Consider the following 12,152-nt stretch of genomic DNA (forward strand, 5'->3'; position numbering starts at 1 on the left):
CGGGCGATGATGTCACAAGTAGAATACAGCCGCCGCCAGTGTTCGTCTGCGTTGAAGCGTCCAGCAAAGACTGCTGTCAATTATTACGAGAAAGAACGGACAACAATCGATCGCCGAGGATAATCGTGAAGCGATGTGTTGTATGGGGATGTGGGGCCGTCTGCAAATCTAGCTTTCTGTGGCCAAAAGATGATAAAATGTCGCGTTTATGGACAAGACAAGTGCGTCGATGAAACCGATGATTTGTGGGCAGCACTTTGAGAGATCGTGTTTCGAACAAACTATGCACGCCAAGGAAATGAGATTCAAAAAGAATTTAAAACTGAATGCAGATGCTGTGCCTACCATACTGCCGAGACCCCAGCCAGCACAAGCCAGCACGCCGACTCAAACACGTCCGCCGGTGCAGAGTCCTCCACCAAAGAGGACAACGAAATGCATCCGCCAAAAGGGAGAGAGCAAAGGTAAGCCGTGCTACTTGTTTACTATATTTATTGTTTCAAGCATAAAGCCATAATCGGTCTAGGCCTACTGTATGTAACGAGTTTACACCAGACCCTAGCCAATATCTGTGTGTTATTTTTTGTAGTATTAATAACTTTAGCTAATTACACTTCATTAGCTTAATTAAGTATAGATTCAATGTTTATAACAGGCTTCCCCATTTTATTCTGTAGTTTGAGTAAAAGCGTGAGTCTATTTAACTTTTAACTATCACCCTAAATATTGGTTAATGAAGCCACTGACAGAACTGAGGATACCTGTATGATCAGCGACCATCTATTGGACATCCACACTGGGGAGGAAGCTGTGTGTACACCAGTAAGTATACAGACTGTACGTCATCTGTACATTACAGTTGTAGTACCAGTAGACCTGCACATGACGTGTTAAAAATACAATCACCACATGCATGTACATAATTCATATATTTGTTTAATTTGATATCATTGCTCTCTCAATCAATTCAACCACATCTTTTATTATGAATGTTATTAGATATTTTCTTCACGCAGACATGTATAAACATGAAATACCATTTCAAGCTGGTTTGAAAGATTTATTAGTAAAGTTGTGTTTTGTACATTTCAGACATGTCAGAAAGAAATTGCTGTGCAGACGGATCCCCCTCCACGGACACACCACAAGTCCATGCAGGCGCGACCACGTGTCAGGTCAGCTGGACTGCAAGTTCCAATCCAGGTTGGTTGTTCCAAAGGTCAGCATCATAATATCTATATATATATATATATATATATATATATATATATATATATACACAGACATACATACATATATATATAATATATAATGCTTGATTATAAAACGTCTTTTTTGCAGAGTATGTTACTGAACTCTTGACCGAGACTCAATGCTTTGTGCTAAGACAATGTTGATGAGGAACCTTTCGAAGTCCCAGCTCCACTCAGCAGTCGGTGGAAGAACCAAACAAGAGGGATGCTGTTGTGCTGTATAGAAGCAGATTCAATCACTGAACTGACATTGTGTTTTGTTATTGACTCTAATAAAGTGCTGATACTTGAACGACGTGTAGTTGTCAGATGGAAACGTAGCACAGATCTTTTGAATGGCAGTGACCATTCGACTCCCCCATAAATACATCAACGTTTCTGAGTAACTTTTAAGTAACTTACTCATTACGTGGCTGATCACCTGCTTGTTGTCTGTCCCTCTATGAATACCTTTGGTAGGCTGTCTGCAACACCCAAACATCCAGACACTTTGATTTGAATCCTGGGTGATCTGTTATGCAGGTTATGTTTGCACCATGTCCCTCATATTCATTGAAGTTCCTCCATGACATCCTTTTCTTGGCAGCAGCTCTTCAATTGCTTCCATAATTGTACAGTTTTCACATGTGCACCTAATTGTATAAAGGAAGAGTGGTAAGGACATGTACACAATATGCAATATCCAGAAAAAAGGCCAATATTAACGTCTTCTTAATTTCATACTATGTATATGCCTGTGTTTCACGACAGGCTCGTAAGCAGCTCATAAGCCTGTTATGGTCGTACGGAGGTCGGATCTATCTAGTAGCAACTTCTTACCCGTTTCACGTAAGTCTCGTAAAGTTACGACATCGTAACTTCCATGAACATCTGGTAAGTGTTACGGCTACTCTAGGCAGCCGTGAGACGGTCAGTATACAGACTATTCCTCCGATCTGTTTGTTAGCTAATAGCTAATGCTTTATATACAGCCTCGTAATAAATGACGTTTGACATCAGACACAACGATAGAACCTCAACCGCAGAAACTTTGAGAAAGAGTCAAGTTATCAAGCTTTACAGACGTCGATGTGTCCAAATAATTGAATATTTAGCGATCAAGCAATTTGCGGACAACCAGTCAGGTTCATAACAATTCAAGGAAACCAAGCTATCGACTCGATATAGGATAGCTTGCGACCTATTTACGATCGAGGATAATGTTACGTTTTATTATGATGTATTTACTATATATTGAGAAGTTCTATGAACTATAGTCAAATGTATATACCTGTCTGTGTTCTGTTGTCGCACAGGATCTCTGCCAAATCCAGGATCACCGTCACCATCATCCGCATGTTCGCTCCCGTCTGTGTCTCCATCTTGAACACTGTGTCTCGGGTTGCTCTGTTTCCACCACGTTAAACTCGCCCGCATGATCTAAATCCACGACACCGGCATCCTCTTCAATAAACTCCTCTTCTTGAAGGTGCAACGAGTCTATTGACGACTCACTGTCACTCGATTCTGTCGAAATATCCGAGCCAGAGTCCGACATCGCCACGTCTGCCGTGCTGTCTGTGTATTCAACTGGTGGACTATTTTCTATTTGTGACGTCAGAACACGGTGTCGGGTGTTTCCGGTAGTGGACATGTAAACATCGGTGGTCGACATACTAAATCATGATTTATTAAATACTGCGATCATTGTGTCATAAATAACACATCATTTTACACCACAAATAGCATTTACTATCATCAGTAGAAATGTATGTTTATCATTTCGTAGGCCCTTTAAATAAACATGTATTTCCTGAATGTATATACCCGTCCCTTATGTGTTTACGTTTACATTACATGGGTAGGGGCTGGCTGGCTGAGAGCTGTTAAGGTATGGACGTAGTCCGCCAAAAACGCTAGTAACAGAAATATTCCTGATCCCGGACCGCCCAGACTCCCCACCAGATCAGAAAACGTTCTGTTGCTGCCGCTACACAGGTTAGAACCAGCACACTGTGACCCCCGGCACTGGGATTTGCACTGGCTGAATTTGAGTTGCTACACTTGAGTCCATTTACTGAAGGTCTGTCTCCGGAGCTGCAGTGAGGGACCTAGCTAACTAATTATTGTCTCATCCTTCATTCTTGTAAATTCTTCAAATTCAGTGTTGCTATTTTATCTCGCACAAGTACATCTCTTTTTTTTTTTTTTCAATGCACAATTTCCCCCCCTCAATGTCCCTTCCGGGGATCCTGATGCGCTCATCTATGGCCTTCTGCTGTGTTGTGTATTTTACTGCACAAAAACAAACCACATTGTAATGCCCATTGTACAACCAAAGACCTGAGCTAAATATCTGAATCACATCTAAGTCACACACGGGTCGGGCCCACACATATTATTTTTTGTTTTTGTGAAAGGCAGATGAAAAGCTCAAGTTATGTGAATCAGCTATATAAAATAGACAAGGTCTCCAAAAAAAACAATATGAAAAATGACAGCAGACAGTGTAGCACTCAAATAGTGCCTGAATTAATTTCACCTGATACTTCATGAACTTCATGAACTTCATGAACTTCATGAACTTCATTTATATAGATGAGATCTTCAATCCTTTGAATGAGCAGAACTACCTCAAAAGCCAATCATTCACTCAAATGTCCGGCAGTGGCTCAGTCAGTTGGGTCTTGGACTGTGAGCCGTAGGGTTGCTGGTTCAAGTCACTGACCAGACCTAAAAAATGGAGTGTGACTGCTACTCGGAGAGGTCCCAGTTCACCTCCTGCCCTGCTGTGGTGCCCTTGAGTAAGGTACTGGACAACCTCACTCCCATTGCTCCCCCAGCGCTGTCCTATGAGCAGCCCACTGCTCCTACTAGTAGTAGACTCCTGGTAATAGGATGGGTTAAAAGCATGAGAACAAATGTCACTGTGTGTGCTCTGCATATGTGACCATTAAAAGAGGGTTTCATCCCTCTAAAATAAAAATGCAGGTCACCTGAATATATTTTGGTTAATAGAGATCTTAGTGTAGTACTGCAGCGTATTTTTAAAAGGTTTCACACATTACGTTCCAATGTTTATCACGGGTAACGCCACTTGTTTAATGCCACAAATGTAAAAGAGAGGGAGCAAATTCACACAATGTGATAATGAGCCCGAGAAACAGAACATATTTTTTGCTAAATGTCTTAATCACGCCCTAGTGGATCTGAGTCTGAAACTACAGAGGACAATGACTGTGTGCTTTGGAGCAAGAGATCAGCGACAGCAGCAAGGATGATGACGTCTGTAGAGACAGTTATATAACTGGAGCTGAACATTTTGTCTGTCATAGTTACAAGGTAAGAGAGGGTGACATGAATACCATTCATAGTCTCAAGAGTCATGTGCAACATAGTTGCACTGAGGACACTGAGGCTGGCATCAGTCATTATTGTGCAGCATATAGAGCAACTATTCACTATTAAAAAAAGAAAATCACGAGGCATGTGGAAAGAATCCAGAACTTTGTAAACATTCAAACTACAGTAAGGATGGCAGAACATAGTGTAGTGAATGTTATTGGCTTTGTCAATTGCACTGATGATTAACGTTTCTTAGCCACGTTATAGAAACGCTCATATAAACATTAGTACTTAAAACCTTTTCTGTGCAGAGTTGAGACTAGAAAGATGTTTTTGCATTAATTTGCTTTCTCTGTGCTCACCTTCAATCTGAGTTAAAGACGTGGTACGATGCCACATGACTGTGACATTAAAAGCTAGCTTGGTCCATCTTGTAAAGATAAGTGGAGACTTGCTTCCAGCATTGGAGAATAAGCTCCCTCACAATAAAGAAGGTAAATGCAAGGCAAAAATCCAAATGTAGCACAAGAGGGGCTGGGAGGGATCGATCTTTGAAATACTTTTGTGTAAGCATAAAAAATACTGGACCAAAACAGGGTCAATCTCTGCTAATCTTGAATTGGTTAAGTGGGCCCTTAAAATGATGTTAGGCTGTATCAGACCAATGCTATCGTCAACTTTTTATGATAATCATTGAAGAAATTTCTTAAACAAAAATGTAAATTATTTGCTGATTCCAACTTCTTAGAAATTAGGATTTGATGCTTTTTTCCGTGTCATATCATTCATTACCTCTTACCAGGGAGGTTATCTTTTCAGTTTGTTTTGTTTGTTTGTCAACAGGATTACAGAAAAACTACTGGTCCGATTTTCATGAAAAGGGAGCCAATGTTATTAGACGATAGTTTGTTAATTATTATTTTGCATTAACCCCCATTTTTAGGACTGAGCTGAATATTGTGGTGACCACAATTGTCAAAGATACCTTGCAATAAAATGCTGCAATTTCAATATGTACTGTATAACTTTCTCACAATCATACAGGAAATGTTTTAGGAAAGTATATGAGGTGTGGTGAGGAGTAACATTAGGCACGTCCTTAATCCATTTGTCCTCACCAGAAATTAAAGCCTTATAGTACTTATGTCCATGTAACCTTTACACTGTTGATGACATTTGCAACAACAATTATTTGTGTTCAGAAATATTGTTTGTGTTCTGTTTATCCAATATCCAGTTTGTGTTTTAAATTGTTCATTACAGTTGTACAAAAGTATTCCAGGACGGTATTCCTTGGAAAAATGTGAACTATCTGTAAGGCTTGGACAGAGGGCGCTAAAACATTTGAAACATCATAAACTATTGCTACAGTTTGAGAAGGTGCGTGGGAATGGTTCTGATGGAAATCACAAATACATTAAATGCCTGTTTAATATTTTCCTGTAAGAGTGCCTGTTACCCATTACTCTCAGCTTTTCCTATTTTATTATGAAATGTTGTTACTGCTGATCTATCTAACTAAGTATGCATCTGGTATGTCATGCATATGGAATGACTGTGGATCTAACCTGGATAAATAAAAGCTCAACATTGGTTTTGCATTGAGCTATATGAAAGACACCTGATTATTAGAAGAAGAAAAAAGAAAAACAGGTGATAGAATAAATTCAAGTTTGCCACCCAAAGGGAAACTATTGGTACAGCCAAGTGTAACAAAAAACAACACAATAGGCTATAGGTACCAAACAGGAAGCAAGTACAAAGGCGACTTTTGCACCATGATCATAATCTAAGATTAATTTCTCGGACTTCCTTAAAGACAATATAGCACTTAGCTACATGCGTCTTTATCTTCAGATTTAGCATTACATTTGTATCTCTAAAATAAATAACAAACATTGACGTCAATGTAAGTAGTAAAATATATATATATTAATACAATGCAAATACTAAAAATAGGCAGCTCACACACAAAGGTTTAAGACTGCAGATGTTTCAGGTAAGTAGGTTAGTAATTTGCAACCTGTTACGTTAGACAACCTGTTGTCATATTTCACTCCACTTCATGTGTGTTGAGATGATTCAACATGGCTTGAACATTGAACATTCATTCTATGTGGAGCGCCGCTCTGTTTTCTTAAAGAGACAGAGGGTGAAAATGATCTCTTTGCTGTTGCACAGACCTATCCCATTTGTGCATGCCCAGTCATACTAAGCAGCTCTAGCAATATTCAGACTAGCATTCAGTTTAAACTTGCAGGACATGGCCTAGTAACCTACTTTCCCCACAACATGCTCCGTTACATCAGAGACGCGGCTGTGTGTCATCAGTTAACTAACATTCATCACAGCATAGTTTCAGCAAAAAAGATGTAAAAACAAAGACACAGCACTGCTGACGCAAAAAGCAGGAGAACCAATTGATCACAGTTAAGTCTCAGAAAAGGAAATGTCCATAAGGCCTCTTGCTCATTTCACTCTTAAATGTGAAATACAATGCTGTAAACTGAAAGAAGAAAGTAAATGGCACAAAGAAGGAAGGGATAAAGGAAGGAAATTGTAATACAGTGAGTATATGGGGCAAGCTAATTATGAAAAGGATTTTCACAATTGTAAAAAGCGAACGTGGTAATTAGTCATGATTACGTGTTAATAAGGCATAGTGGTAAAAGAAAGTTTCTTAAAAGGATAAGGTAAATTATATTTGTGATTTCTTGTACGTCATATTATTAGAAAGCTTCACATAAATACGACATACTACAGCATATTTATGAAACAGAGTCTCATAATAATAATAATCATTATTATTATTATTATTATTATTATCATTATTGCCTGCTGCAAAAACATCAAACTCTGAGTGGCACCAGGACATCAATGCTTTGGGTGTCCCCTTTCCTCTGAGTACATCCCATCACATGGCAGTCCATGTATCAGGTGAACAGCACTATAACAACATGATGCCCTCAAACCCCTCTTCTGAGTTTCTAGGTTAACATAAAACTCAAACACCCACAGGCTAACCTGCTGCATAGACAGAGAGTGAGCCACGGACAACGTTGGTGTATTCTCACTGTGCTCAACAAATCCAATAATTATGACAAAAATATAACTATGAGATTCTGGACTGTGGGCTGATTGACTGGTCATATGGCACTGGTTGTTGTATTTATCCTCAGTTTATTTATATGTGATAAGATGATTTATCATAATTTGCAATATGAGTAAACATGGATTTCATAACAGAATGACTGCAGTTCAATAGATTGGCTTTATTGCCCAGCAATAATTGTTACCCCATAGTTATAATACACTTTCATTTTACCATCATGCGTAATGTAACTTTATTATTTTACTAAATGTATCTTACTTCAATTGTTATTATATTAGGCACTGGTGTTAGCTTTACTTCTTATACACTTTATATGTATTACACTATTGTTTTTTTAAATTTTATTCCTATGTTGTTGTAATTTACTTTTTCATTTTAGGCACTGGTGTTAATATTAGGTCTTCTACACATTAGATTTATTACTCTTCTTATATTACTCTTCTTTATTCTTATGATGTCATTTTTTTTAGCAATCTCTGGCACAAGAATGTCCTATTAATAAAGTTCTATTTTATTTTATGAAAGTTGGATTGTTTTCACAAATGAGTGCATACAGTGAGTGAGACAGCTGTCAGTTGAAGTTATAGAAAGGACTTATCCTTTCTATAACATTGATCGTAATTGACTCTTGACCTCTGTTTCCATAGGGGCAGGCGTTATACAAAAAATGTAATACACTCTTTTATCCAGCCCACAATGTTAAGTCTGGTTGTTGGATTTAGAGATGGGACTAAAAAGCTGAAGGCAGAGGAAGATAGCATGAGTCATGAGGCTGGCACAAATGTTTAGCAGCATGATGTTAAAAGGGAGCATATGGAGCAGTGAACACCCCAGTTCAGTCAGTCATGGAACAGCCCATCCTGTCCCACTCAGCTGTCAGCACACATCCTCATCACTATTCAAGTCTGCTGGGCCAAACTCAGCATTGACGCAGCAAGCCTCAATGTGGGTATATGCGGATGAAGACGCAGAACAATCATTTGGACACTGGCATCTTTTGCACAATGGCTCCTTTCAACTACATTATGAGCTTTTTTTTGTCACATCACTCACGTCAGTCCCTTCACAAAGGGACACAGTTGCCATCGACTTGGCATTAGTCTGAGCATGAGCCTTGCCTTATCAAACTCTTGTACATTTGGTGTCTTTCCCAATCCCATAATCCAGCACCTCTCACTAATTCTAGTATATAAATAGCCTATTTGAGTCTTCATACACAAATACACCCTCTGCATTACCCTTTTAAATGCATGCCACTGTCATTTAGGCTAACATTTTATTTAATCATACAATGTATTATAATTTTTCAGATGTAATAGTGTGCCTGTGTGTGCACCAAACGAACAGCTGGTGTCCAGATAACTATGTCAACACATACAGATGTGCATTAGTCATAGTTAGACAGCATTTCATATACAGGGTGCCTTCACAAGCTTCACACAATATTAGTACCAGAAATAAATTAATAAGAATATTAATAATAATATAGCACTTTTCAAAAACAGCGTTACAAAGTGGTGTAGCCTACACAGCCTACATACAAATGTTAATCTCTTAAAATACATTACAAAAATGTTATGTGTAATTAACTGATAAATAAAAGTTTTAGATATTGTAAAGCAATTACGTTAAGGAAAGACTTGAGGAAAGAGAAAACTATGAGCCTGTTTTCCTTCAATACCTGTTAACTAGTTTCTAATTGTCCCACCGGTAATGTTAGCTAACGGTAAACTAGATGTGTAACAACCGTGACGACTTTACAAGTAACGACACCGACACTGAGGGCCGGTCCGTTAGCACTTACAACACCAAGCTGGAAACTTACTTTATGTTGTGGACAAATAGATGTCACACAAGTCCAAACGGAGGCATGTGAGAAACGGGGCTTTAACCGACCAAAAACCCCGACGTCCTATATTCCAAAAAAGTTGCCCAGAGATGAAAGTGGAGCTCACGGGGACACAGCCTGTTGGGCAGGACACTCAGCCCACACACCTCACTCTTTATATTCTCATTGAACACAGCGGGTCCTGTCCACATACACAGATGAAGGCTGAATGAAGAGTTTCTCTGCAGACACAGTTGGTTCACACTCTAGAGTCCCGCCCACTGGACTATATACCAAATAAAGTTATGTGAGCGCTAGCACGCGTGCGTCTGTGTGCCTGCGTGCGTGTGGTGGTTGGGCTTTAAATATACGCTATTAAAAACGTGTGTATTCTAATTACCTGATCATGCACAAGAGGTTATATAAAGTACTAAATATATATTACCGGTATTCCGTATATGTACAGTACCCTAATATGCTGTGATTGATGTGAGTCATACCTTCTGCTCTCTGAGGCATGCTTTCCAAAGTTATTAGCTGATCATCACATGTTGGTCTACATGGGCTTGGGCTGATCAGAACAACTCTGAAACTGTAAAGGCAAATGGGTTTCACATGAACCAACACATAAACAGATGCTGTAGCGCCACCCTTATGTCAATCAGTGCAGTTGGCATCCCTAATAACTCAAATAGCATATGCTCCATAACAAGTAAATTGCCAACATCCTCAAATTCAAAATCTTATGTTTAATCAGGAAAATGTACTTAAATGCAGAAAAATGGCCCCTGTGAAAGTTATATATCATATTACATTAGTAGCATTTTAGTGTTGTAACTGGAGCTCATTTTTACTTTATATATTGGGTATGTTTGGTAGTTTAATCTATAATATTGCTTGATAGTTTCTAAAAAATGACATGTTTTGTAGATGGACATTTTAGAATCAGAATCTGGTTTATTACCAAGTAGGTTTTCACATACAAGGACTCTGCTGTGCTGTATTGGTACATTGGTACATAGACAATAAACATAAATATAGGATACAAAACAAGACAATTAAAACGTGAAAAGAATTATCAAAAATCTGCAACGTAACTAAACTGTAGCTATGGCATAAAGGTAGTGAAATAAAAAGTACTATATCTCCCTCTGACATATAGAGTATATTGTATGGAGCAGAATATAATGGTAATATTCAAGCAAGGAATCTCAAAACTGTACTTGATTATGTACTTTCCATCATTAGAGCAATTATTTTTTTTTAAGTCAGCTTTCAACAATGAGCTGCCTCATTTTATCACTTCATATCTACAGCCGAACCTGAATACGCAGAACTGAAGGATGAGCATTTCACATATATTATTTAGAAAAGAAAAAGCCAACAGTTACCACTTTCAATTAATTGTTCCACCATCAGTATATCGCATAGCTCAAGCTGGAAGAGTTTGATTTCTCCATTGCTACTGCCAAGATGACATTTTAGTCTTTCACAATTGTCTGGGGTGAACAACTTTAGGCTTTGATGCTTGACATACTACATATTCTTACTGAAGGATGTTATGTTCAGACTAAACAACTCTGACGTGCTATAATTTAGTAGACAGGTGAAATGTTATGTTGCAAGACAAGCCGTCAAAATAGCTGTAATAATTCTGTATCTCTCAATGTTCTTGTATTATGAGTTCTTCTCTTAGAAATGAAATGTGTTGGTCATGGTAGACAGATTAAAACAAAATAATATGTATACTATACTATATATATATATATATATTAATTGATGCAGCTGCTGTGTTGTTACAGGCTAAATTGTACTCACCACGACTAGTCTTAATCCTGAGGTGAAACCACAAGCGCACACACACACACACACACACACACACACACACACACACACACACACACACACACACACACACACACACACACACTCATACAGTGTCCGTGAACATATACTGCCTAAAATGAATGTTTTTGCAACCATGATTCACAAAACCAATAACAATCCATCTGTCTTGCAGTTGTAACGTCAGTCATGAACTTCTTTTGGGGTGGTACAAATATGTTAAAAGAAGAGTATGCAGTCTTTCTAAAAAAAATTGTGAGTGTCAGATAAGTAAAAATAAAATACAAAATGAATCATCGGACATTTACCTTAAGTTTTCCAAATAACTAGTGACATCTTGTTTTTTTTAAGTAGACTCAGACATGTTCTCAAGATTTCCATGACTGTTTTCATTTGGCCGAATCAATGCCTGTGAAAAAACAGTGCAAAAGTAGCTTATTCAATTGTTTTTACTTGTTATTCCACATTTAAATACATAAATAAGTTTTATTTGTGTGTGCTTTTTTTTCACTTATAGCTAATAATAACCCTTGTTTTGGTTATTAGCCATGTTGTCAAAACTACAGCTGAAATTTCTACTTTGACAATGAGAAAGAAATAACATTTGTAGATTGTAAGGCAAGCATGAGAATTTGAAAAATTTGAAAACTGTAATTACATCTTATAACAACATTTCAATAACCATCCATCTAGTCTAACAAAACTAGAACTGTAAAAAATAATTCACTTAAGTGTTGGGCCTACTGTAATTTTTTTATTTTATTAGTTTGTTATGTCATGTTATTCAATT

At 37.9% G+C, this 12,152-nt stretch overlaps 1 protein-coding gene across 1 annotated transcript in view; it reads right to left on the reverse strand.

Annotated features, from left to right (window-relative positions):
• npas2 (neuronal PAS domain protein 2) overlaps nucleotides 1–9,730 on the reverse strand; it is a 49,262-nt gene extending 39,532 nt beyond the window's left edge. Inside the window, exon 1 of the mRNA XM_029448579.1 lies at nucleotides 9,515–9,730. The gene's annotated coding sequence lies outside the window, so the exon portion shown is untranslated. The remainder of the gene's footprint in view (nucleotides 1–9,514) is intronic.
• Between the last annotated feature and the right edge of the window lie 2,422 nt (nucleotides 9,731–12,152).

This window comes from Cottoperca gobio, chromosome 14 (genome assembly GCF_900634415.1).
Source record: "Cottoperca gobio chromosome 14, fCotGob3.1, whole genome shotgun sequence".
NCBI classification, from domain to species: Eukaryota; Metazoa; Chordata; class Actinopteri; order Perciformes; family Bovichtidae; genus Cottoperca; species Cottoperca gobio.